Source organism: Heterodontus francisci, unplaced genomic scaffold (assembly GCF_036365525.1).
Source record: "Heterodontus francisci isolate sHetFra1 unplaced genomic scaffold, sHetFra1.hap1 HAP1_SCAFFOLD_57, whole genome shotgun sequence".
NCBI classification, from domain to species: Eukaryota; Metazoa; Chordata; class Chondrichthyes; order Heterodontiformes; family Heterodontidae; genus Heterodontus; species Heterodontus francisci.
In genome coordinates, this window is record NW_027142024.1 from 1,585,570 (window position 1) to 1,591,569 (window position 6,000).

Consider the following 6,000-nt stretch of genomic DNA (forward strand, 5'->3'; position numbering starts at 1 on the left):
TGTTACTAGGTGTCAGAGTATTTCTTTGTTACTGTGTGTCAGTGTATGTCTTTGTTACTTGGTGTCAGTGTATGTCTTTGTGACTTGGTGTCAGTGTATGTCTTTGTTACTTGGGGTAAGTGCATGTCTTTGTTACTTGGTGTCAGTGTCTGTCTTTGTTACTTGTTGTAAGTGTGTGTCTGTTACTGGGTATCAGTGTGTGTCTGTGTTACTTGGTGTAAGTGTATGTCTTTGTTACTTGGTGTCAGTGTATGTCTTTGTTACTTGGTGTATGTGTGTGTCTGTGTTACTGGGTATCACTGACTGTCTTTGTTCCTTGCTGTCGGTGTATGTCTTTGTGACAGGGTGTCAGTGTTTGTCTTTGTTACTTGGTGTCAGTGTATGACTTTGTTACTTGGTGTCAGTGTATGTCATTGTTACTTGGTGTAAGTGTGTGTCTGTGTAACTGGGTATCAGTGTATGTCTTTGTTACTTGGTGTAAGTGTATGTCTTTGTTACTTGGTGTCAGTGTATGTCTTTGTTACTCGGTGTCAGTGTATGTCTTTGCTACTTGGTGTAAGTGTATGTCTTTGTTAATTGGTGTCAGTGTATGTCTTTGTTACTTGGTGTATGTGTGTGTCTGTGTTACTGGGTATCACTGTATGTCTTTGTTCCTTGGTGTCAGTGTATGTCTTTGTGACTTGGTGTCAGTGTACGTCTTTGTTACTTGGTGTCAGTGTATGACTTTGTTACTTGGTGTCAGTGTATGTCTTTGTTACTTGGTGTAAGTGTGTGTCTGTGTTGCTGGGTATCAGTGTATGTCTTTGTTACTTGGTGTCAGTGTATGTCTTTGTTACTTGGTGTCAGTGTATTTCTTTGTTACTGGGTGTCAGTGCATGTCTTTGTGACTTGGTGTCAGTGTATGTCTTTGTTACTTGGTGTAAGTGTATGTCTTTGTTACTTGGTGTAAGAGTGTGTCTGTGTTACTTGGTGTAAGTGTGTGTCTGTGTTACTGGGTATCAGTGTATGTCTTTGTTACTTGGTGTAAGTGTGTGTCTGTGTTACTGGGTATCAGTGGATGTCTTTTTTACTGGGTGTCAGTGCATGTCTTTGTTACTTGGTGTAAGTGTATGTCTTTGTTACTGGGTGTCAGTGTATGTCTTTGTTACTTGTTGTCAGTGTATGTCTTTGTTACTTGGTGTAAGTGTGTGTCTGTGTTACTGTGGATCAGTTTATGTCTTTGTTACTTGGTGTCAGTGCATGTCTTTGTTACTTGGTGTAAGTGTATATCTTTGTTACTTGGTGTCAGTGTATGACTTTGTTACTTGATGTCAGTGTATGTCTTTGTTACTAGGTGTCAGTGTATTTCTTTGTTACTGTGTGTCAGTGTATGTCTTTGTGTCTTGGTGTCAGTTTATGTCTTTGTTACTTGGTGTCAGGGTATGTCTTTGTTACTTGGGGTAAGTGTATGTCTTTGTTACTTGGTGGCAGTGTATGTCTTTGTTACTTGGTGTATGTGTGTGTCTGTGTTACTGGGTATCACTGTATGTCTTTGTTCCTTGGTGTCAGTGTATGTCTTTGTGACTTGGTGTCAGTGTATGTCTTTGTTACTTGGTGTCAGTGTATGACTTTGTTACTTGGTGTCAGTGTATGTCTTTGTTACTTTGTGTAAGTGTGTGTCTGTGTTGCTGGGTATCAGTGTATGTCTTTGTTACTTGGTGTCAGTGTATGTCTTTGTTACTTGGTGTCAGTGTATTTCTTTGTTACTGGGTGTCAGTGCATGTCTTTGTTACCTGGTGTCGGGGTATGTCTTTGTTACTTGGGTTAGGTGTATGTCTTTGTTACTTGGTGTAAGTGTATGTCTTTGTTACTTGTTGTAAGTGTGTGTCTGTGTTACTGGGTATCAGTGGATGTCTTTGTTACTTGGTGTCAGTGCCTGTCTTTGTTACTTGGTGTAAGTGTATACCTTTGTTACTTGGTGTCAGTGTATGACTTTGTTACTTGGTGTCAGTGTATGTCTTTGTTACTAGGTGTCAGTGTATTTCTTTGTTACTGGGTGTCAGTGTATGTCTTTGTTACTTGGTGTCAGTGTATGTCTTTGTGACTTGGTGTCAGTGTATGTCTTTGTTACTTGGGGTAAGTGCATGTCTTTGTTACTTGTTGTAAGTGTGTGTCTGTTACTGGGTATCAGTGTATGTCTTTGTTACTTGGTGTCAGTGTATGTCTTTGTTACTTGGCGTAAGTGTGTGTCTGGGTTACTTGGTGTAAGTGTATGTCTTTGTTACTTGGTGTATGTGTGTGTCTGTGTTACTGGGTATCACTGACTGTCTTTGTTCCTTGCTGTCGGTGTATGTCTTTGTGACAGGGTGTCAGTGTTTGTCTTTGTTACTTGGTGTCAGTGTATGACTTTGTTACTTGGTGTCAGTGTATGTCTTTGTTACTTGGTGTAAGTGTGTGTCTGAGTTACTGGGTATCAGTGCATGTCTTTGTTACTTGGTGTAAGTGTATGTCTTTGTTACTTGGTGTCAGTGTATGTCTTTGTTACTCGGTGTCAGTGTATGTCTTTGCTACTTGGTGTAAGTGTATGTCTTTGTTACTTGGTGTCAGTGTATGTCTTTGTTACTTGGTGTATGTGTGTGTCTGTGTTACTGGGTATCACTGTATGTCTTTGTTCCTTGGTGTCAGTGTATGTCTTTGTGACTTGGTGTCAGTGTATGTCTTTGTTACTTGGTGTCAGTGTATGACTTAGTTACTTGGTGTCAGTGTATGTCTTTGTTACTTGGTGTAAGTGTGTGTCTGTGTTGCTGGGTATCAGTGTATGTCTTTGTTACTTGGTGTCAGTGTATGTCTTTGTTACTTGGTGTCAGTGTATTTCTTTGTTACTGGGTGTCAGTGCATGTCTTTGTGACTTGGTGTCAGTGTATGTCTTTGTTACTTGGTGTAAGTGTATGTCTTTGTTACTTGGTGTAAGAGTGTGTCTGTGTTACTTGGTGTAAGAGTGTGTCTGTGTTACTGGGTATCAGTGTATGTCTTTGTTACTTGGTGTAAGTGTGTGTCTGTGTTACTGGGTATCAGTGGATGTCTTTGTTACTTGGTGTCAGTGCATGTCTTTGTTACTTGGTGTAAGTGTATGTCTTTGTTACTTGGTGTCAGTGCATGTCTTTGTTTCTTGGTGTAAGTGTATATCTTTGTTACTTGGTGTCAGTGTATGACTTTGTTACTTGATGTCATGTATGTCTTTGTTACTAGGTGTCAGTGTATGTCTTTGTGTCTTGGTGTCAGTGTATGTCTTTGTTCCTTGGTGTCAGTGTATGTCTTTGCGACTTGGTGTCAGTGTATGTCTTTGTTACTTGGTGTCAGTGTATGACTTTGTTACTTGGTGTCAGTGTATGTCTTTGTTACTTGGTGTAAGTGTGTGTCTGTGTTGCTGGGTATCAGTGTATGTCTTTGTTACTTGGTGTCAGTGTATGTCTTTGTTACTTGGTGTCAGTGTATTTCTTTGTTACTGGGTGTCAGTGCATGTCTTTGTGACTTGGTGTCAGTGTATGTCTTTGTTACTTGGTGTAAGTGTATGTCTTTGTTACTTGGTGTAAGAGTGTGTCTGTTTTACTGGGTATCAGTGTATGCCTTTGTTACTTGGTGTAAGTGTGTGTCTGTGTTACTGGGTATCAGTGGATGTCTTTGTTACTTGGTGTCAGTGCATGTCTTTGTTACTTGGTGTAAGTGTATGTCTTTGTTACTGGGTATCAGTGTATGTCTTTGTTACTTGTTGTCAGTGTATGTCTTTGTTACTTGGTGTAAGTGTGTCTCTGTGTTGCTGTGTATCAGTGTATGTCTTTGTTACTTGGTGTCAGTGCATGTCTTTGTTACTTGGTGTAAGTGTATATCTTTGTTACTTGGTGTCAGTGTATGACTTTGTTACTTGATGTCAGTGTATGTCTTTGTTACTAGGTGTCAGTGTATTTCTTTGTTACTGTGTGTCAGTGTATGTCTTTGTGTCTTGGTGTCAGTGTATGTCTTTGTTACTTGGTGTCAGGGTATGTCTTTGTTACTTGGGGTAATTGTATGTCTTTGTTACTTGGTGTCAGTGTATGTCTGTGTTACTTGGTGTATGTGTGTGTCTGTGTTACTGGGTATCACTGTATGTCTTTGTTCCTTGGTGTCAGTGTATGTCTTTGTGACTTGGTGTCAGTGTATGTCTTTGTTACTTGGTGTCAGTGTATGACTTTGTTACTTGGTGTCAGTGTATGTCTTTGTTACTTGGTGTAAGTGTGTGTCTGTGTTACTGGGTATCAGTGTATGTCTTTGTTACTTGGTGTCAGTGTATGTCTTTGTTACTCGGTGTCAGTGTATGTCTTTGTTACTTGGTGTAAGTGTATGTCTTTGTTACTTGGTGTCAGTGTATGTCTTTGTTACTTGGTGTAAGTGTGTGTCTGTGATACTGGGTATCAGTGTATGTCTTTGTTACTTGGTGTAAGTGTGTGTCTGTGTTACTGGGTATCAGTGGATGTCATTGTAACTTGGTGTCAGAGCATGTCTTTGTTACTTGGTGTAAGTGTATGTCTTTGTGACTTGGTGTCAGTGTATGACTTTGATACTTGGTGTAAGTGTGTGCCTGTGTTACTGGGTATCAGTGTATGTCTTTGTTACTTGGTGTCAGTGTATCTCTTTGTTACTGGGTGTCAGTGTATGTCTTTGTGACTTGGTGTCAGTGTATTTCTTTGTTACTTGGTGCAAGTTTGCGTCTTTGTTACTGGGTATCAAAGTATGTCTTTGTTCCTAGGTGTCAGTGTATGTCTTTGTGAGTTGGTGTCAGTGTATGTCTTTGTTACTCGTTGTCAGAGTATGTCTTTGTTATTTGGTGTCAGTGTATGTCTTTGTTACTGGGTGTCATTGTATGTCTTTGTTACTTGGTGTCAGTGTATGACTTTGTTACTTGGTGTAAGTGTGTGTCTGTGTTACTGTGGATCAGTGTATGTCTTTGTTACTTGGTGTAAGTGTGTGTCTGTGTCACTTGGTATCAGTGGATGTCTTTGTCACTTGGTGTCAGTGCATGTCTTTGTTACGTGGTGTAAGTGTATATCTTTGTTGCTTGGTGTCAGTGTATGACTTTGTTACTTGGTGTCAGTGTATGTCCTTGTTACTAGGTGTCAGTGTATTTCTTTGTAACTGGGTGTCAGTGTATGTCTTAGTGACTTGGTGTCAGTGTATGTCTTTGTTACTTGGTGTCGGGGTATGTCTTTGTTACTTGGGGTAAGTGTATGTCTTTGTTACTTGGTGTAAGTGTATGTCTTTGTTACTTGTTGTAAGTGTGTGTCTGTGTTACTGGGTATCAGTGTATGTCTTTCCAACTTGGTGTCAGTGTATGTCTTTGTTACTTGGTGTAAGTGTGTGTCAGTGTTACTTGGTGTAAGTGTATGTCTTTGTTACTTGGTGTCAGTGTATGTCTTTGTTACTTGGTGTATGTGTGTGTCTGTGTTACTGGGTATCACTGTATGTCTTTGTTCCTTGGTGTCAGTGTATGTCTTTGTGACTTGGTGTCAGTGTATGTCTTTGTTACTTGGTGTCAGTGTATGACTTTGTTACTTGGTGTCAGTGTATGTCTTTGTTACTTGGTGTAAGTGTGTGTCTGTGTTACTGGGTATCAGTGGATGTCTTTGTTACTTGGTGTCAGTGCATGTCTTTGTTACTTGGTGTAAGTGTATGTCTTTGTTACTGGGTATCAGTGTATGTCTTTGTTACTTGTTGTCAGTGTATGTCTTTGTTACTTGGTGTAAGTGTGTGTCTGTGTTACTGTGGATCAGTGTATGTCTTTGTTACTTGGTGTCAGTGCATGTCTTTGTTACTTGGTGTAAGTGTATATCTTTGTTACTTGGTGTCAGTGTATGACTTTGTTACTTGATGTCAGTGTATGTCTTTGTTACTAGGTGTCAGTGTATTTCTTTGTTACTGTGTGTCAGTGTATGTCTTTGTGTCTTGGTGTCAGTGTATGTCTTTGTTACTTGGTGTCAGGGTATGTCT